The 22,832-nt window shown below is 36.8% G+C and overlaps 1 long non-coding RNA gene across 1 annotated transcript in view; it reads left to right on the top strand.

Moving 5' to 3' along the window:
- The first annotated feature begins 1,940 nt into the window (after window positions 1-1,940).
- LOC307005444 overlaps window positions 1,941-22,832 on the top strand; it is a 29,746-nt gene continuing 8,854 nt past the window's right edge. The window contains exon 1 of the long non-coding RNA XR_013799277.1: window positions 1,941-2,010. This is a non-coding gene — a long non-coding RNA (uncharacterized lncRNA). The remainder of the gene's footprint in view (window positions 2,011-22,832) is intronic.

The raw sequence follows: 22,832 nt of genomic DNA, 5'->3' as shown, positions 1-22,832 counted from the left end.
TGAGGGTGGAGCAATCATCAAACAGGAGACAACTTGTGTGAAGTCCATCCGAAGGTTAATGACATAGAGTTTTAACTAATTTGATGTTAAGGAGTTAAATACATTTTAAACAAAGCAATCCTGCTACTTTTTAGCCTAATATGCTTATGAAATGTTTGTCCATCAAAAAATAGTGGAACTTTGTGTGCATAATCTATATATTTTATATTTTTATAAAATTTCCTAGTGTCCCACATTAGGAAATGTGGTTTCCAAATCCGGGACAGCATGATCCGCCTAATGTGGGACAGTACTTCAATGAGTCAAAAATGTGTGGTGGGGCATGATTTGTGGGACAAACATGGTTATTTACATGGTTTTAGTCTTGTAATGCAATATTTGAATACTGTTAATGCAGATTTGTACAGTCATGTTTATTTTTTTTATTTTTTTTTCCTTTTTTTGTGCGTGTGTCTCTCTCTCTATCTCTCTCTCTCTGTGTGTGTGTGTGTGTGTGTGTGTGTGTGTGTGTGTGTGTGTGTGTGTGTGTGTGTGTGTGTGTGTGTGTGTGTGTGTGTGTGTGTGTGTGTGTGTGTGTGTGTGTGTGTGTGTGTGTGTGTGTGTGTGTGTGTGTGTGTAAAAGGTAGGTAGTTGACTTAAAAGGAAAAATAGCGCTGAATTTAATTTAAAAACGCAGTAGAAAACCAATAAAGCCATTCCACTTTATTTTATGCATCTGATTAATTCAATGAAATGTATTTCAGATCACAATGGCAAAGGTGAGAAAGACAGGGACAGATTGTCAGATGCAGAAAGAAAGGCAGAAGCAGGGAAAGGATAAGTTGTTAAGTAAACCGAACTAGATAATAAGATGTATTATCGGTCTGATGATGTTCAGTTATCCATGTTTCATCCATCCATAACCAAGAAAATTATTAACTAAGATTTAAGAGAGAATCTAAAATAAAATAAGATTTTACTATTCTACATATATCAATGTGATTTTTGGTCTTTTATCATAGATTTTTAAGTGTCCCATATTGGGGACACAACTGTCCCACATTAGGAAAGCTGCAGATTGTCTCAGACGACTTGCAATAAGAGCACTAATATGTCTATAATTTCTCTTATGAATGGGTTATCTGAATTTTCTCTTTTGATTTGATTAGGAAACATACTGGGGTTTTTAAAAAAGTATTGGGTGTGGATTTAATGTTTTGGTTACACATCGCAATATGTCACAGAAGTCTGAAGTGCAGAAAATGTCCCACATTAGGGCAATTCACCCTATCTTCTTGTGTGTTTCTTTAAATACAATTACTTTTATTAACAAGTTGTTAATTTGATTAAAACTAAAAAACAATTTTTACTTTTTAAAATGGCTTTTTTTTTATTACACTTGTCCAAGAATTGTCAAACTTAAATATGAAAATCCATCATACAAATATAAATTAATTAATGTTTAAGAAGTTTATGATCAAAACGAAGTGTGAAATAAACCATTTTGAAACCACCATTGAAACAATGGTCAATTCCAATTGTGTCAGTATTTTTTATTTTATTTTCACATTACAACTGCCTTTCAGTTTTGGTGCAGCTTCTTCCAGAACCAACTGTGTAGGCCTACTTCTATAGGCTATAGGATTTTTTTTTTTTTTTTTTTTTTTTTAAATATTAGGCTACTACAGTTCTCAAAAAGTCAGCAGTGGCAGTGAAGGGTAGCTATGCTTGAAATGAGATATCCTTTGTGATACTTGTGAACAAACTTTCATTGTGCGTCATTTTTTTTATTTAATATAACACGGATTTTCATGGAGTCTGAATCTGAATGAATATTCAAATGATGCAACGTCCTTTGCTTCCGTCATTCCCTGCGTCCTAGGTCCAAATGCACGTAGTCTATCATCCTAAATAGTATGTGAGATTTGAATAAGTGTGTCCCAAAGAGTATGCCAAAAGTCCCTGCATGGTCAACTATTTCAGCATGAAAGACCCTCGATCGACTGGCCTACGTGTTTTCTTTCCAATAAGGTAGGAAATTAAATGCGACACAGTTTATAGCTTACGATATTATTAGAGAACATGAGCTATCGAAAATAAGTGAGGAGCTTTATACAGCGGATGCCATTGAAAACAAGGTAGGCCTGTCTATCCCTCACAGACTCGCTTTTTTATACCTGCTATGAAAACGGTCTATAGTTTGTGTTTATAGTTAGGCCTAAGTAGGCTATATAGCATACATATGATATCCCGTTGAATTACAGTAGCCTATTGACAAGTGTTATTTTTGTGATCTGAGAAATTAATACGCGCCAATATGTTGACTATTTTAAGATATCTAGGGTAGGCCTATTATTTGTGTAGCCTACATAAAAATAGTTCTCACAAAAAATCCAACCTGCTGTGTTTTTTAATTGGTTCGATCAACATTAATTATTAGTCTTCCACCAGCCACCACTGTTTTTAAACTCAAATTGAAGCGATAGCCTATAACACAGGCCTACTGAAAAGCATTTCTGTGTGACCACCACACGGGGGTGCTGTTTATCCTGGTAAATCAGTTACTTCCGTTCAGATGTTGTTTTCAGCTCTTAGCGATTGATAAGTCATTCCTGCTGTAGTTGAAGTCTGTTTAAAAATGTGATATGCTTTTGGTGTCGACCAGACTTGCTCAGACACGTAAACTTTATTAATTATGACTCGATTATTTATACACAATGTCAAGAAAATGAACAGGATGGGTAAAAGAGCTAAAGCCATTGATCAGTGAAGGATTGGGTTTACATGAGGGTGTCAATGGCTTTTTAAAATGGATTAGGGAAATTGATGACATGGGAAAAGCTATACATTTATTACCAGCTTTGTTGACCATATTTTGTTTTAAACATTTTGATTAAAGCTAGAGATATGTTTGTTTATTTACTTATTTATTTTATGGGGAAAAGAAAATACTTTTGATAAAATAAAAAATAGAGGCTAGTGCTGCACATGGACAACATCCTCAAACAAATATGATTTTCATCTTTAAAGTGTCTAGATTTAATATTCCATCCAATATATTAAGACCTAAATGCATAGGGAAGACGCAGGAACTTTTCTCATGCTCGGTCAGGGGGAATTTTCACGCCGTTTCATGTCATGTGTCTTTAGGCTATAGTTGCACCAAAAAAAGTTTCATCCAGTTTTGTTGTTACTGTATTCATTGGTTAATTTGCAATGGCAACATTGTTTTTACTTGCAGTGATTTGACGGAGCGCATGAATAATGACTATAATGATTTATTTGGTTGTTGTTGGTTCCGTTGGGTCTTTTTGTTGTTGCAGAGGACTATCCTCAGAGCTGTGAATTGCATCAGCCGGTTCAGGGAAAGTCTTTTCACTGTCACAGCATCTTGTGCAGCTTACTTTGTCTTTGCTGCGTTAAAAAATAGAAAACTGACATGCACGAGAGACACAAAGATGCATGTGCTGGAAAGATAAGCAAGCCTTTAGGGTTTATAAGTACCTAACCTCTCTCTGTCTCTCTCTTTATCTTTATTTTTTCTCTCACTCATTTTCTCCCTCACACACATACACACGCCGAACAATTCTGCATGCCTTAAGAGGATTTACAGGGTGATTTGAAGTGTAATCAGAGTATGAAATATTAAGAAAGCCAGGGCATCTATACACTGCGCCTCTGCAGACAGGGATAAGAATTTACTTTCGCTCATCAAGTCTAGAGTTCAGAAAGTGTTGTTTGTTTATCGAAGCGGTTGTGTTCATATAACATGATCATCAAATGCCAGATGCGACGGACACCTTTGCTGTTAAGAAAGTATCTTTTATATTATGTCAAATGTTTATGTTGCTTGAAATAGTAAGAGTTTGTGAAGTTGCTCTGGATAAAAGCATGTGCTAATGAATTGCACGTGGATATATTAGCATATAAATTAATTAATGAATAAATGAAGAATATATATCTAGTTCAATCATGAAACTCTAGAGGGCGCACAGGCTGATAGGTCCCAATCAATCACATCATCTGATTGGTCTCTGCTGATTCATTAGCCAATGAGACTGGTTGCTCAAAATGTAAATAGTCTGGTTCAGTGTTTGCTGTAAGCTAGTCCTGCAGTGCGCTATCCGAGTTCCTCTGAAACCCTCCACCTCCCCCAGCTCCACCTGCCTAGATCTGTTACTGGATTTATGTATATTCATGCAACACAGCATATCTTACATGCCCAGCGTGTCTGTGTATCTATTAGCACTAGCAAGTCCATACTTGCTCTGCAGCAGCAGCGTAGCAGATCTAGTTCGCCGAGACCAAACACATTAACATTGCCATATTCAATAACATGCTAAAACTATTCAGAGAGTTGTCATGATTGGAAATTTGTGTAGCCTATACAGTCAAAAGTTTGAAATAATTACGATTTTGAATGTTTTTGAAAGAAGTCTCTTATGCCCACCTCAGCTTCATTTATTTGATAAAATGTAGTAAAAACAGTACTATTGTGAAATATCATTACAATTTAAAACAACTATGTTCTATTTGAATATATTTTAAAATTTAATTTTAAATTTTAAAATGTAAATGTATTCCTACAATGCAAATCTTTTTTGATCCTTGAGAAATTATTCTTGTATTTTTAATAAAAAAAATGTAGCATTGGTGAGCATAAGAGACTTCTTTCAAAAACATATGAAATCTTAATTATTCCAATATATATATATATATATATATATATATATATATATATATATATATATATATATATATATATATATATATATGTATATATATATAAATAAATTCATCCCATGCAAATCTGAACTTAACGGCTCAAATAGCACTTTTCCGGAATAATAAAATATGATGAATAAACAAAAATTTACATTTCCAGTCTATGCTTGTCCCATAGACTTCCATTATAAGTGTATTACTATACATATTTCCTTTTATTTTCACTAATCGAGGGACAGTACAACATTATTAGCCTATATCTGTCTGTCTAACATGAAATGCTTTTAAAAAAACATTAGCTAAAAAAGAAGGTAGAGCAAGTTATCATATTTTGATAAAAGATTATGAATGTATTTTTTTATATAATTTAACATAATTTGCACAAATTATTATTAATTCACAGTAAGACCAAGAATGTACATTAATAAAGTAAACACAGTTTATTTTGATTAGCATTATTTTCATGTTGACTTCAAATTGTATTTAACCCGGAATATTCCTTCAGTGAAGAACTAGTGTGAATACATGAATGCCAGCAGATGGCAATATTTATCTGTATTACAGAGGATTTAGAGTGAGGCTCAATCCTAACCATCCTTACACACACAAAAGACTCAAATGACAAGACATTATATATCAGATTTTTTAATGTTCAACTGCCATTTTAGATATAACCCATGCTGTTAATACATGAATGAACTACAGTAGTTAAAGCGTCTTTAACTACATTACATACCATTTTAACAACAATTCTGTTATATTTTCATTGGTTCTTCATTGCTGGGTTTTAATGTGATGTAATGTACCCGAGTAAATCAAAACAACACAGCATGTATTCATATGCCGGGGTAGATTGAAGCGTGTTTGTGCTGTGTGTGTCTCGAATGTCGCAGGGTTTGAATATGTCACAAAGTGGCATGTCAAGCACCAGTGCAGAGACTCAGAGAATGTAAAGCTTCCAACAATGGGAGGCGGAAAATGTGAAGGGGAACAATTAAATTACGCCTTGCATGAAGTTTGCTTTTCATTTTGTGAGGCAAATTTAGTGCCATGCTTAATCATTATGCTGTCGAACACGATTTGCAAAAATATTCAAGAGCTTTGCGTGCCTCACTGCCCTTTCTGTATTGAAAAATAATGGGGCTCTATCCAATTAAAAACTGCATTTAAATCAAGAAAGTATTACATGCTCTTTAACAGTATCTCTCCGCTGAAGCTTTTCAGATGCTGACTGTATGCACAAGAAGGACTCTGGCGGACCTGTGTTTCTCTCAGGGTGTGTTATTGTGCTGAGTTTTGTCTTATGATTGACAGCGAAGCTATGGATATCTTTATAAGGAAATATAAGGAAAGGTCACTTGCGCAGGTTTTATAGCTGTGGTTCTCAACTGGTTTTGCTTCAGGACCCGGATGCTTAGACACATGTTTAGCATGCCATGGACTAAACAGAAAAATGAATACCCTTTCTGTCTAAATATCTTTTAATGTTTTCCCATGCACCACACAAACCATGTGGTTACATTTGAACACACACACACACACACACACACACACACACACACACACACACACACACACACACACACACACACACACACACACACACACACACACACTTAAATTCAATAATTTGTAGTCACATGACCTGTTCATGTATAGGTTCTACCAATTGAAAGATGCAAAACCAATTGCAAAGTACAGTTTGATGTCAACAACGTCAAATATTGAGGGAAGATATGGGAAACATTTTCCTGTTTCTTTTTAAAATTGATCCGCCAGAATTATGTATACCTATTTATAAATGTATGAATTATAACTATACCTATTTACCTATTTATGAATTATAACTATATAACATAATATATGGCTACAGGATATATAAACTGCATTTTACGTTATGCATTTTTTTTCGAGAACAGACCTGTAAATTATGACCTACCAGTTGAGAACCACTGCTTTAGAGTTTATGTAATAATAATAATAATTTGTCACGTTTATATATCGCTTTTCTCTGCACACAAAGCGTTTTACATAAGGCAGAGTATCTCCTCTACCAACACCAATGTGGCACATTTAGATTAATTCTACATTGATTACACACAAAAAATATACACGCATACAGTACACTCTAAAAAAAATGCTGGGTTGTTTCAACCCAATTTTGGGTCAAATATGGACAAACCCAAACGTTGGGTTAAAAATGTAATTAAAAAATTTAACCCAACGGCTGGTTTTGTCCATATTTGACCCAAAATTGGGTTGAAACAACCCAGCATCTTTGCATTTCAAGACCTATTTGGATTGCCAATTTATATCTCTTGGATATACATAGCAATTTTGTCTGGCATGCATCGATTTTTCATGGTTGCATGCCTGGCAAAATATTATCAAATATTTGTATTCTTCTGTATGAAGAAACATTGTCTATAAATGCACCAGATTTTACTGCTAGAAAAAAACAATACACTGCTCTAAATGAATGTTCATACATAAATGCATGTTCTTTATTTGATTACTAGCAGGCTCTACCTACTCTTTTTACTTTTTATTCACACCCTACAAGCGCATTGCATGTAGTCTACTGTAATAATGTCATAACTACTGATAGGACATGTTTACTTGTGCAATAACTATGAATCCTTATTATGTTCATTCTCAGGAAGGCAGTATTTAGTGTTTTTGTACTGATTTCGTTGTTTGTCTGTTTAGTGACCAACAATTTACCGAAAATATTTCATCTTATAATGTTTTTGAAGAATGTGGGGTGAGTGGATATTGTGAGACACTGTACCTTTAATCAGGCGTATATTATTTTCCTAAAACTCTATGTAGGATGACACTGATGTACCCATTTGTATTAACAATGACGAATCATCATCACCAGAACGTATCCTGCTTTGCCTGTATATTCAACCTGCATGTAAATCATAAAACCCATAACACATGCTTTTGGATTCTACCAGTTACAGTACGTCCTGTGAACCTTCTGAATCTGCTGCTCGCCGGTGTAATTAAAAGATTTGCACACACGCGTCAGCCGATAATCGCACACAAACTGCTTGCTGCCGTCCCCAGCTGCATTACGTTCCAGAAATCATTTACTCCAGCAATCTGATGTTTATTTCCAATGAATAAATCTACTTACCACTGAAGGCATTAATTGATATTTTAATGCTATTCTTATAATTGAAGTTGCAGAAATCCAAGAACAAAAGACACAGAGAATACAAATACTGATCAGTGTAATACACACACACACACACACACACACACACACACACACACACACACACACTTATTTCTGTTATTGTCTCTGGAAAAATGAGCAATGCATCTCCATTTGCGTCTGGATGCACCAATGTTGAACGGCTAGATGGCATCATTGAGCAACTGAATAATCTCTCTCTCTCTCTGTCTCTCTCTCTCTCTCTCTCTCTCTCTCTCTCTCTCTCTCTCTCTCTCTCTCTCTCTCTCTCTCTCTCTCTCTCTCTCTCTGTGCAAGTAATTTGAATTGTGCAGTTTTGCTTCAACCCAGATCTGTACATTTTATCCGCAAAGACAGATATTTGCAGGACCCTTGTGACATCCTCGCTTACAGATGCATTTCTGAAATACTTTAAATGGCAACGTTATAAAAGTAGAAGAGGATTGTGGGTCAATGGTCTTCTGAAATCAGAGAGCAGCGCAATAACATCCTGTTTAGAACAGAAAGCCTGATATTTGCTCTTATCGGCCGAGAATCAAAGAGGACATTTTCCGTGTCTCAAGTTCTTCGTGATGTTAATATTCTCCTTTCACAGGAGGTAAAACATGACCGGGGCCAGCTCTACCCCAAATGTCACTGAGTTCAAGAAAAAGGATAAAAGCTGGAAGAGCTATTCTACGCTGGGAACTAGAGTTCCCATGCATCTGATTTTTTACAAATAAAATAAAAATCATACTGAGTCAGTTATTTTTCATAAGTAAACATGTAAAAAAAATGTATTCAAATCTGAATTAAACATTAGGAAGATCCAAAATTATACCACTAGTGAAAATACTTTTTAACATTTTACTAATTTATTGCAAAAACTAAACAAATTATATTATCAGCATAACCATTATAAGTAGAAGTTGAGTGACCCCAAAATGTATTTGGACTAGTGCTGTCAAATCGATTAATCGCTTCTAACATAAAAGTTTGTAAATGTATAATATATAAATGTATATAAACACACACACAGACACAATTTTTTTTTTGTTAGATGTGATTAATCACGAATAGTTTAAGTAGAAGTTGAGTGACCCCGAAATGTATTTGGACTAGTGCTGTCAAATCAATTATCGCTTCTAACTTAAGTTTGTAAATGTATAATACACACACACACACACACACAGACACACACACACACACACACACACACACACAAACTTTTATGTAAGATGCGATTAATCGATTTGACAGCACTTATTTGGATACTCAAGCTGTAATTTAAAATGTCATTGCATTATACATAAAATGTCAAACCAAGTGGTATTTATTTAAAAATATTGTAAAGCTTTTCAGTTAACACATTGATTGCATTTGAGATGCAATACAGTTTGTGCATGTTTAAGTTTGTTTTAGATGTCCACATGATTCGTGGAGCAATTGTACATCCCGTTTTTTCCTTATTTCTTTAATGACAGCAGGACTTGGGTTGGCGTGCCATGGACTCCACAAGTTTATGCAAAACCCAATGATCCATGTTATTCCGTCATGTTGTGCTTTAATGGAAGCAACAAAATCTGACCTTTTACGTGGTCAACGCCACTAATTTGCTGACATTTCATTAGTAACCTAGAAATCGTATATATTTTTTCTTAATTTTACTTTATCTTTTTAAATGAAAATGTTTTAAATGTCTGCTTAGGTCCAGGTTTGAATGAAAAAAAGAAAAGAGAAAGCACAGATTTTCAATGTGATCTTATACATTTGGACAATATCTCTATATATATATAACAATATATTATATGACACTGAAAACTTAATTTCACTGTCACAACGGTCTGAAATCTCTATTCCCTATAAGCCCGATGGAACTCACAGGCATCATGGCAGCCAGCTCTTATCAGAGAGAACAATTACTGCCTCATCCGCTCTGACTATCAGCTCTGATGATCTTGCACAGATTCACTTGACAGCTAAATAAATATGTAAAGGTGCTGTGCTGGAGATCCTGCAGATAGTTACAAGCTCTCTGAGGAAAACTACAGCGCCAGAGGAGATGATAATGATTGTGAGAACGCACACTAAATTAATCTCTCTCTTATCGCTCCATCTTCAAGCTGATAAATGTGTTACGAGCGTGTGATTTTGTATGCCATTGTTTTGATAGCAAAAAAATACTTCCAGGTTAGATGATATCTCTTAATATACATGCCGAAAAAGAGACAAATATTTGCAGTAATCAATTTTGCATTTTGTTTTATTTTGTCTTTTTGTGTTTCATGAAAGAAGGAAAGTCATCTGGGTGAGTCGTGCACACGAGTACATAATGCCAAAATGCATCATTTTTGGGTGAACTGTTCCTTTGAAACAGAAGTTGCGATAGGCCTTTCTTCCCTATTGGGACGTATATCTCATTGAAACAGCTTCTTGAACAAGAAAAATGTATGGCGGAACTTGATTTTGGCCCTGTTTACACGAGAACGCTCGCGGGTGAAAACGTAAAAATATTTGATCGGATGTGCCTTTTGTTTACACGGCAACAGCGTTTTTGGGGCTTAAAAACGTAAAAAAGTGAAACCACCCTCCAGAGTGGAAATCTCAAAAACGCTCCACCATCGCGTTCCCGTATAAAAGGTAAAAACGGTAAAAACGCAAAAGTCTGCTAGACAGTGAAGGCGTCGCGTATGGGTTTACGTCACAGGCATGCGCCAGTACAGGAAAATAACAAAACATTATCAAACTAAAATATAGCATTAATTTCATTGACGACAAAAAAAAAAATCTGTCATTTTTGAGTGACACGCGAAGAGCACCGAGGGTTAAAGCAGCAGCTTTACCTTTTCAGTGCTTCACGTTGCCACCTAGCCACCTGGAGTGCATACTACATCGAATTTCACACACTTTTGCGTCACCATATGCACGCAGATTTCCCCCTCATAACGCTCGTCTAAACGCAGAATAAATTATGATAACGCAACGCCACTTTTGCGCTTTCTCTTCAGATCGTTTCCGTGTAAACATAGCCTTTGTCCATTGGGAATTGATTGGATGTTTGTGGTTTGCTATTGGTTGATCTCATGTGAGTGATAGGTTGTCCCGCCCTCGTGCCAGTAAGCACGTCAACGGAGAGGATTTTGATTAAAGATTACGAAGGCACATTTTTTATATATAAAAAATTATATGTATTATGGAATATTCCATAATCAGAAACAAGAATCGGCACGTCAATTTTTATTTCATGGCAGTTTTAAAGAGGCTATTTGTAGATTTCAGAAATTGTTGTTATTAGCGACTACGGTGGCCGTTAAGTGAACTGCAGCCAGCAACTTCACGCTTGTGCTTGCACCAAGATGCCTTTAGAATCGACTGCAGGGAGGAGTTTGGGAAATAAAAAGCACTATGTATTGGATTTAATGAATTTAATAATTGGATTTATTGGCTACAGGCTGCAGTGAGGACTGAGGACAGTCTTGCTCACACTCGTGGACACAGACTGAACGTGCTTTAAGGCCCCGAAGACTTTCTTTTCCATTCTTCGCTTAGAAGTAAAATGTTGGAAACACCTTTTGCAGCACATCTCAATGGCGTCCACACTGCTGAGAGCAAAGTTTAGATGAATATGTGCTCTCTCCTCTCAATGACAAAATAAACGACAGCGGTAAGAAAGCAGCAGTTAAAGGTAGGGTAGGCAATTTTCAGAGAGGCTAGCAATAGCGAGCTAGCTTTGATATCATAAGATCCCTTCAGAGCGCATACAAAGCCGAGCCTCCTTCAAAACATGAACGCGTAAACCTGGGAGCAAACAAAAGCACCACGAGAGAAGGCGTTAAACTACTTCATGTCTCAAACAATGTCGCACATAACATTACAATAATAACGAACAAAACCTAAAGAGAACTGACATTTAACTTAACACTTACACTTATCAATTAGTGATTGATATCAGGATGTGAAGAGACTTTCAACCAGCCTAACAAAAAAATGTTTCTGGAACAAATCACCTACCCTGCCTTTAAGAAAGCATCTGATCATAGCGGTGTGGATATTTTGCACCAACTCTACAATTCACCAGAATGAATCATGTTGATAGATGAGGTAATTAAAATTACACCATTATGATAGTTATGATAATTTGTGATGTGATCTGGGAAAACCCATCACATGGTGAAATTTTACCTATTACAGGTTTTGATACCATATTAAAACCCTTTCAAAATCTGTTTTTATTTATTTCATCGTTTGTCGGTAACAAAAGTTATGGTTATCTGAATTCGGCTGATCGCTATAATTTTCAGGAATGGAATTTTGAGAAAAAAAGGTTCAATTAACTCACATCCTGCTAGCGGGACGATTGGCGCTCTTTTTTTATTGCCTTTTTTCATATCACATATTTTAGTAATCAGCATAGATTAGGTATCATTCGAAAGCTTACGAACTCAAAATTCATCCTGTGAAAACCGTTTTGAAATGGCACGATTAAGAGGTGAGCAAGATCTTTTAAGCGAGCAGCTACTTCAGACTCCGATGTTTTCTTGTGATAATATACGCCTGTTTATTTTGATAGGTGAACTGTCTTGTAGTGTTAGGAGAAGGAGAGCTACAGTATGGGCGTTGTTGTTTTTTTCACCTCCGCCGTGCGTTTTCTTAAAGAGAAAGACACAGTTTTTTCAGCTTGCCACTATAAATCGCTCTTTTTCTGCTCTAAACCAATACATTTTGCCAAGATATATTCAGAGATGATAGACAAGATGTTATAGAATAATAATTGATTGAAAACCCAATTTTGACAAAAAACTGACATTCAACCTATTTTTAGACCTTACTGAAAACGTACCAGCGCGACATCCGACAGGTTTTCCCAGATCGCATCACATTTGATTACAAAGATCTGGCTGTATGTGACCATAGTTTGAATTAATCCATTTTCTTTGCATGACAGATCGACATTACAGAATAGATCTTTTGGCATTATGCAATAATTTCATTTGTCATTGAATGGAAGAGAGGTTCTCGTGAGGAAGCATAACCATCACATCCTTTGGATTTTCCCCGGCAAAACCGACCCGAGTCCTTATAATAAAAATCAGTCTACATGCTTTCATAGATAACCTAGGAAGTCGGGGAAGGTCTCGTTTTATTTTATTTGTTTAAAGTTTTGTTACAAACTGTTCATATATTGGTAATACAAAAAAACAATAAATACATGAAAATTCTTACATATAGCCCCTTTAATAATAATAATAAAAGACCTTCATTATGTGCTTCCCTCTTTCAGCTTTACCAAAAGCCAGGACCTCAAAAATCTGAGGTTTCTCTATATAGGATCATAAAGACATGTCTAGTAAGCTCTAATACTTTGTGTTGGCGCCTGCTCCCCATTTCCCAGCATGCTTTGAAACGTGTAAGATCTTCTCAATCGCTTTTCAACCCAGCGTTGATATTAGCCGGGCTTTGGCGACACAATGAGTGAGCGAGACGGTCATGGGAGGGATCAGCGTTTTTCCACCCAAATAAAAGCAACGGAAAACAAAGCATCATCGCTATATTTAACCAAATCTGCAGCTTACTGCGACAAGCACATGATAATGATATCCTCTTAACAAGCGTCGGCACTGAATGACAGCCAATGGCACTGAGAGAGCCAGCACAAGATGGTGTAAGAAAAACAGCTTCAACCACAGCGATGCTACAGTACCAACTTACAGGATTGTATAAATTACAGACTATAACGCTTGCTGTGAAGAATTATTCTACTATTTGTATAGTTTACAGTTACATTTACAGATAGACAAGAAGTAATCTTTTTTCTTTTTTTTACTTTGAATGAAGGGAAAATGTGAGTCTTACACTCAGAAAAAATAGCAAAAATTGTACCAGTTAGCTAGTCTGTATCTCAGTGGAAAACTAAAAATGACTGATGTTTTTAGATATGTGATTTATAAATATACAGTAACCGAAATGCATATAAAATTACTCTAAAATCAAATGGACTATTGTAGCCAATATTTGTTTGTGTGTGGTGCTTTTTAGATCATCACATCATTAGCTTAGCATCATGCTAATGAAAAACTATTGAAATCAACTGTAAATCAAATCTCTTGTGCAGTTTTTTTTTAATGAATTGCTATTAGAGCAGCATACATTAATTCAGGCTTAGACATGAGAGTCTTCACTTCTGTGGCTGCCGTAACAAACTTCCAGGAAACTTTTACTGAACATTACCTGAGACCCTTTTCTCCATCTCTAAAAATAGACTCCTCTTTCATAAGTGTCTTTTTGTTGTTCTGCCAAATCTTAATTAGCGATTAGTCAGAATTATTCTCAAACTGCTCGATTCTTGTGCAGAGCCGTAGATAGTGTGGTGTTTTAATTAAGCAGAGGTCAGATGTCTTAAGTCAGCAGGAGACGGGCAGAGTGACGCCATGGTTGGCGGGAACGCGCTCCAGGAAGGGTGTGACTTCACCGTCCCACATCAGTGCCCAGGATCTGTTATTCCAAAGAGTGTTTGGGAAGGAAATGACAAAAGAACTGGTGAAGAAAGAAAATGTAGAAGTAGATAGATAGTGATTAATGCGATAAAACTGTCTGGCTGGTGGAAAACAGAGTCAACCATTAATTTTTTTGTATTATTTATACTATTGTATTATTTATTACTATTTTAAATTAGCTTTTATTTGTATGTTTTCAGATGTAACTTTATTTCGGTAATTTTTTTGTGTTTTTGCCATTTTTATTTTTTGCTTTATTTTTTTCTATTTGTACTTAAAAAAAAATAATTCAGTTAGCTACCATGGTGACATTTCTCATTTTTGTTTTAAGTTTTTCATCTAATATTCATATTTAATTTCATCTTCAGATCTGTTATACTGAAAGCAATTTTTTATAGTTTGGGTTTTAGTTAACAATAACAACACTGCTGGAAAAGCATAGTCATGCTGCTTACCTGCAAAAAAAACAAAAAAAAACAAGTAAGTCTGCTGGTTAAGATAGTTGAAATGCTAGTGTGCCCATCAGGCTTCTCATGTCATGGACCAGTTTCCAAAATATAATCTATATTGACCAGGGTACTTAGAAAGTAAATAAGCCACTAGGCCTACATTTCTTCCAGAATCAATCCACCCATTGGTCAAACTGTTCAGATCTGATCAACTTTAAGGGATAGTTCACCCCAAAAACATTCTGTGATCTGTTACTCACCCTCATGTCGTTCCAAACTCTTTTGTTCATCTTTGGAACACAAATGAAGATATTTTAATTTTTATATTTTATACCCTCTATCTATTGAAAGTCTATTCTCACAAAACTATAATGGTTCAAAAGATTGTAAAAGAAATCGATATGAATCGAGCAGTGTACTCAAAAACACAAAGGGCCCTATCTTGCACCCAGCGCAATTGACTTTGAACACCGACGCATGTATCATTCCTATTTTGCACCCGCGCACAGCGGACTTTTCCCTCCACAGACGCACGTCGGTAAATTAGGGAATGAACTTGCGCTCGCGGGGGAGGTTCAGCGCAAAGAGAAGGCGTGTTCCGGCGCAAAACTTCCATGGTGCTATTTTCCAGTTTTAGAAAGCAATTGCGCCATTGATCAGGAAAAAAACAGTCTAAAGACAGTGGCGCGTTGCGCGTTAGTAATATGGTATTTTAAGGGCGCGTGCTTGGCCATAATGTTAACGCGCATCCACTTTGATTCTCTAATATAAACAGATGCAGCAGTTTTCATTTTTGCAAATCATACATTATTACAAGGAAAAATATTAACACACGAGGGAAATCATTGTTGTGTCCGTGAAGATGTGAAAAAGATCTATCTAGATAAAAAAATAAAAAAATCTAGATTAGGCTACACATTTACCCAAATTATACGCCTGTTTAACCGAACCTAATTTGGGTGGGTTTCTCCCATCATCCCCAATGTCACTTCTCTGTGTTTTACGGTCCTGACGAGAACGTCGGTTTCCTCAGCTGTGAACTGCTCCTGGCGTGCGCTGGCAAATCCGCCGTTATAATAGCGATCCACCATGGAACAAGCGCGCCTGCTCTTAAAGGGAATGTGAGATGGCGCTCTGATTGGTTTATTTCACGTTACGCCCAAACCACACCTATGAATAATGAAGCTACTTCAGACCAACCCCTTTTACATTTGCGTCGGGCGCAAGAGTCATTTATCCCGCTGGGAAAATAGCAACAGCGCCGGGATCCGCCCACAAAGTTACTTGCGCTTTGCACTTTGACACTTGCGTTTCAGATCGTTAAAATAGGGCCCAAACACTTAATATGATGAACCAATTTAATTTAGGTTTTTATTCACATATAAACATTGATCTGCAAACATATAGCGCTCAAATTAGGAAAACGGAAGCTCAAGCTCAAGAGTTTTGGGTGAATAGACTTTCAATGGAGGGATCGAAATCTCACTTATGGGTTTGGAACGACATGGGGTTGAGTAACTGATGACAGAATTTTCATTTTTTGGCTGAACTATCCATTTATCCATTCGATAATAAAACTGCTTGCTTGGTTTCATATCATAGCAGGTCATCGTAACTAACAGAAGGTCTCAAATGACATTTCACTCTGGATTGGATTTACACGCATGATTTGAGTCCATCAGCCGGGCTTCAATCTCTAACTTGGATGAAAAAACTTTTCTTTCTTCGATGTGCAATAAGGCTCATACGTCTGTAGCACCTGCTCTCCTCGAACTGTCTCGAAAGAATGCGCTTCAAATTCACGTTCACTTGTATACCATCAATGTCACAGATTCCCTCTCTGCTTTGCACGATCCTAATCGCTAAATCTTCCACGAATTTAAACTAGTCCCCCCGGATGCTGAAAGACAAGAGCGGTCTGATATTAAAACGGCTCGGCTGGCAGGCCTCAACGCTGACTGACACCCTCCCAATGATAGCGGAATCTAGCAGGTGCGTTCACGCGCTCTCCTCTGATCTGTACACCGACCCACTTGTCTTCTTAGTGTACTCTGTAATAAGCTGCTTCAAAGATCACTATGTATGCTAGCGACCGATAAGATCTGCAGTATGGAGTTCTCCTGTCGTCTGTCTCGTGCTCGTGCTCTCCAACTCGGTCTCTCTCTCACTCACTCTTTTGGTTTTCTTAAGAAAATGTCAGTCTAATCATATCTTAATGCTTTGATAACAGGCTCTTTTTTTTTTTATGTGAGAAGAACAGATACTCCAGTGTCTTAAAGGCCGAGGGATGGGAATGGAAATGAAAGAAAACACCCTTGAAATTCAATTTTTCTCCAGCGTGGGTGTAGCCGCGGTGGCTTTTGACCTTATGCGCAATTACTTAATTGTTTCATTTAAAGACGTGGAAAGATCATACAAACTCGCTCTACACGTGATAAACTGAAGAAATGTGTGCTGTGAAGTGTAAATGTGACATTGTAGTGTATTTTTGAAGTCTGCAGACGTGTTAAGGAAAACAAACTAGCATGTCATAACCGCGTGATTCAATTAGTGTGATATTTCATTTATGGACGTTCAAAGGACGTTCATTGTGATTGATGGCTGCTTATCGGCCACGGTGAATAGATACAGTTAAATTGATTGTTTTAGGGAGGAACTGTGTAAAACAGCGTAATAGGTACATAAAGACAAAGTATAGAAATTGTTCTTCCCTTTATCTTTATAATCCTGAGAGTACAGACGCTTCATATACTTTCCACAATTCCCATATAGTCTCTTTGTAGTTAAACTTGATGCAGTTTTGCAAGTTTAAAGTGAACTAGAATGCAAAATGTGAATGGTGGTTGTCTGTGCAAAACCCACTGGAGTAACGCTAGGATGTTGTGAGTATTGTTTATAATATATTATAGTGTTTATTAATAAATTGAATAGATTTATTTTTATATTTTAAGTTTAAGTTTTTTGTGCTTTAAATATTTCTATTTAGCTTTATTTTAAATCAGCCAAATCAACTTTTCTCATTTACATTCAAGTTTAAGTTTGGCATGTATTCATATTTAATTTATTTCAGTCTTATTTCAGTAAACAAAAAGTTATTGTTAATAGTAATAGTTAGCAATAATAACACTGGTTATTGGTTTTCAGATCATTGCCACGAGGTTAGGCTCCTAAAGGCGGTCCCAAAAAATCTTATCAGAATTAAAAACAGACACCACAAACAGGATAGATTTAATGGTTTTGTTCCTAAAGTGTGCGGAGTGCCGTGATGTGACCGAGACAGCACTACACACTTTCAGATTATGTTCACACACAACCAGATTCCCGACTGGAAAACCAGGAAATCTCGCAAAATCTCTCGCAGTCAAACTTGACTTTAGAGTAAACAAACATGGCGGACGATGGGCAAGAATAAATGGCGATGAAGGCTGTGTCCCAATTCAAAGGCATGAGACTTCGAAGGCCGTGAAGGTCAGACTGAGTGGTGTTAAATGGGACGGTCTAGCTTATGGAGGACTGTTCTTGTCACCTAGCAACTGTGACAGCTGCCGTTGGTGAGTGACAATACCGTTTGTACTGGACTTGTTTTGAAAGTTATATTAAACTGTCTGAAGACAAAACAGGCTTCACAACCTGGCTAAATATGTTCACCATGGTCCATTTCTGTATATATTAAAGAGTATAAACTATATATATATTTATCTTAGTAAGACACAAGTCAACATTTGAACTGCTTTAAAGTTTTTATTTTTACATTTGTATCATTAGATATTTCAGTAAGTTGAAACCCAAAACATTTAAAAGTGTAATTTTGACGAATTCTCTCAAACAATCCTGTCATCACTGGCGCGCAATAAATTTTGGGGTACACGAGGCCTTGAAGGATCCATCTGTTGTACCCTTCATTTCACGGGAAACGAAAGATGAATGGAGGCCGCAGATGAAGGATCCTTCGAATTGGGATGGTTTTCGTCGCACCGCGGTGTCGCAATTGGCCTTCGAAGGATGCAGCCTCTGAATTGGGACACAACAATAGTGTTTAGACTGATCTTTACAGAAAATTTGGGATGAAGTCATGATATGCTTCCGTCTCCCGTCAGCTCACTTTCTGATCTGGTATTGTTTCATTACACGTGAAAATCTACAGAATGTGTGCGGGTTTGTCCCTGCATTTGTCTCCTTATGAATGTTAAATATTTACGTTTTGAGATCGGTCCGGTCCCAACGTTCTTCCGAGCAGATTCAATCATTCTTAATACACGTCACAACACAGGAATATATGTAGAACCATCAAGATAATCGAGACTTTACCTAGGATTATCGGAAGGGGAGAATTGGGCCTAGTGTGTGTGCCTTAAGGAGTCTAAGTGGTTTCAAGCATTTTGCTATGCAGTTATGTTTGGGTGTTCTGGGAGATTGCTAAAGTATGTCTGTTTTCTTACTGTCCCAATTCATCCTAGATTTTAAATTTTCTTAAGAAATTAGCCTTTGCAAGACTTTGCCACCACTATGCTAGTGTGTTGAAGGCAATTGCCAGAGGCGGAGTATTGGAAAGGGAGGATTTTTCTCAATAAAATGTGAGAAGTTCTTGCCTGTGCATCTCAACCATTATGTTAGGGTGCTGTGGGTTGTTGCCAGGGCGTTGCCGTGCAGTTGATAATGAGTTCTTAGTCATAAGCATGTTGCTTGCTATGCAGGTTCTAGGGCTATCTGGACGGTTTCTACTTTCTAGATGGGTTGCTTACTGGCCCAACTCATCTTTTCAAGAAAATGTCAGTGGTGATTGCTTGTGCAAAATGTTGCTGCTAATATTCTTCTAGTGTTGTGGGTCTTCGCCAGGTTGATGCTATGCAGTTTTAAAGGTGTTTGGAATGGCAAGTACTGTTCACATTTTCTTGAGTTATTTTGGGCCAGTAATTAACCACCAAACAACTGCATAGCAACATGCTTAAATCATTCAGAACACTACCATCTGAACAGCAACTCCAATGGCAACTACCTACAGCACACTAGCATAGTGGAAAAATGTGTTGCACAGTCAAGCACAATTTCCATTTTCTTAGGATGTTGCTGTCTGGGCACCAGGGTCTTTATAATGCCATTGCAATTTAGTTTGGTGTGGTTGTTACTTAATGACCCAAATCAAAGAAGCCCACCAGCAAATCTATAAATACGGCTTCCTTCAATAGGTGAGATTTTTGTCACTTTTATGCCATCTTCCCAGCAGAAAACATACTTCAAATCACTTTTCTTCAAGAAGATAAACTATTTAAGTTATGTTATGAAGCTGGATATTTAGGGTTCAAATACTTAAGATTAAGGATACGCAGTAAAAATAGCAATAAATTATTTTTTGCAAAGCTCATATCTGTATAGATGTGGTGCTTTGTTTGGCCCAGTTTAAAGTGAACAAGTGCTTCTGTAGGTACAGGCCTCTGTCTTGAGATTGCAGGTGCACATGCAGCTGCCAGACCTTTGGGAGGAGTTTTATTTTTTTTGTCCTCTTCTCAGCTGTCACTCAAAATGATGGGCAGCTGCGGCTGGAGATGCACAGAGGCTGCTGTCATCCGCCATCACCATCACCCTCTTTAACGATGGAGGTGTGTGCGTCTGACACTCACCAGGGAAAGCATGCAGCGAGGATTCAGTAAAATGCTATACAGAAACTTTGGAGCAGTAATGAGGAGATTTGACATATCTGTAATATTAACCAATGTGAAGCTCTGTTTCTGGATTGGGACACGGTAAAGCAGCGTGAGAGGTGCAGGCCGGCAGCCCGCGGGGTTTTACTGTAACAACAAGAGCACAATCAGTATCCTGACATGAACTCAAGGCACCGTGAAGCCATATGACAGGGACATGTCTGTCACACCTAATGGAGCATATACTAGAAATATCCACCCCACTTTATTCATCAGGGTAGGATTGCACCAGCCATCCATAAATGGGGTTGTAAAGTTTACACTAATAACTGAATATTTTTTTCCGGATTCTTTGATAAATAGAAAACAGGAACTTTTTCCCGCTCGATTTTTGAGGTTCTGCTGCTCAACCAAGACTCTACGCATCGCTAGCGTCACTTATACACAAGCAAGTTGCTGTAAGGTTTAAAGGATTAGTTCACTTCAGAGTTAACATTTCCTGATAATTTACTCACCCCCACGTCATCCAAGATATTCATGTCTTTCTTTCTTCAGTTGAAAAGAAATTAAGGTTTTTTGAGGAAAACATTCCAGGATTTTTCTCCATATAGTTGACTTCAACGGGTTGAAGGCCCAAATTGCAGTTTCAAATACGTCTACTAACTAGCCAAAAAAATGCTACATGAAATTACACATTGATCAATACGACATGGCACTAAACCTTAAAACTACTTCCATCAAGCTCCAATTGCAAAATTGCCATGCCAAGTTGGCCTCTGTTCCCTAGCCATGACTTTGTCCATTTTATCCTCTTTCGATTCCTCTTTTTTCAGCGCACATAAGAACCACAATTGCCAAAGTACGATTAATCTTGCTCTATTTGTTTACCACTAGCTCATGCTGATGACGTTTTATTCTTTTATACTAACTTGCGTCGTAGCGTACAATTCAATAGGTGTCATTATCGTACAACCTATATACATGCCGTACCCAAGTTTATTAGATCCATGTTGTAGTGTGATTTTTAATGATCTTAACGGACTGCCGAAATCGTAGCATAATGCATGTGAAAAGAACAGTGCTCTGAGGACTCCAGCTTACAGCCCCTTCCAGTGGCTTGTTTTACACTCTTAATTTCACTTGCATAATGTCAAATTGCTTGGGAGAATGCTGTCGGCTTCATCTTTTAATGAGTTGGTTTGCATGGTCTGTGGAAAGCACAGTACGCAGCGGATTTTGATCGTCTTTTGTGAGACACAGCTAGCCGTGGTATTGTTTAACTGTGTGTCTGCATCCACTTTGATTTGGGATAATGGAACCCCACCAATATATACAATTAGAGGGTTGAATGTGTTAGGATCTAATTCCGTCTCATCTCAAAGAGGCACGCACACACTGCGAGAGGAGTGGACATATCATCACGCCAAAGAAGCCAAATGAAACCGTTAGTAGTTGATCACAAACCCAGAGCATATTCAGAATCAATGGTTTTATGGCTCATTGACCATCTTGACAAACTATTTACAAAGCAAAACCTCATACAAAAATTAATTCCTCTGTTTGATTGGGAAATGAGAAAATAGGACTGCTTTCTGCATTTCCTTTGTTCTGCAGTTTGTAAACAGCTTGGATTGAGTTGAGAGGAAAGCAACTAAAACTGCAACAATAGAAACAACAGATGCGTGCTGGCTCGTAAAGAATTTATAATGCCTATTAAAGAATCAGGTCAGCTCAGTTGTAATGCATCCATGTATTAATATATACAATTGTAATTAAAAAAATTGAGCGAGAGAGAGAGGTGCAACAATTTATCTTGCATCTATCAATAAGGACTGAATAAAACTGAATAAAAATAATTAGATTTTTTCAGTTAATGGATGTATAATTTGAATTTGAGTTAAAGTGACAGGAACAGGATTATTGTGCACTGCAATTCAAAGGAATAACTACATTAATTTTGACTAATGCATATGTTTCACTGATACAGTATGTACTGTATAATATGTAGATTTAGTTTCTTATAATAATTTTTATATTAAGATCAGTACTGTTAAAATGATCATAGACATCATTTTATTTTTTTATTTTTTATATTTACTACTCTCTCTCCTTTTTATATATATAATGTTTATATATGAAATTGATTTTGGTGCCATTAAAGTTAAGAAAAAAGGTGTGTTCTTCCACCAAGGTCCATAAGATGAAAGGTCATTTTTTATATAATTTTAATATAATATATATACAAATTGTATACCTTATTCATTCCTTCCATCCATCCATCCATCCATCCCATTCTACATCCAATTTGCTACTATTTTACAAATGAATAAATTCTGATTTCATTTCTGACTAGCAATCAACC

Source organism: Phoxinus phoxinus (assembly GCF_949152265.1).
Source record: "Phoxinus phoxinus genome assembly, chromosome: 10".
Taxonomy (NCBI): domain Eukaryota; kingdom Metazoa; phylum Chordata; class Actinopteri; order Cypriniformes; family Leuciscidae; genus Phoxinus; species Phoxinus phoxinus.
This window is presented reverse-complemented; position numbering and strand designations above follow the sequence as displayed.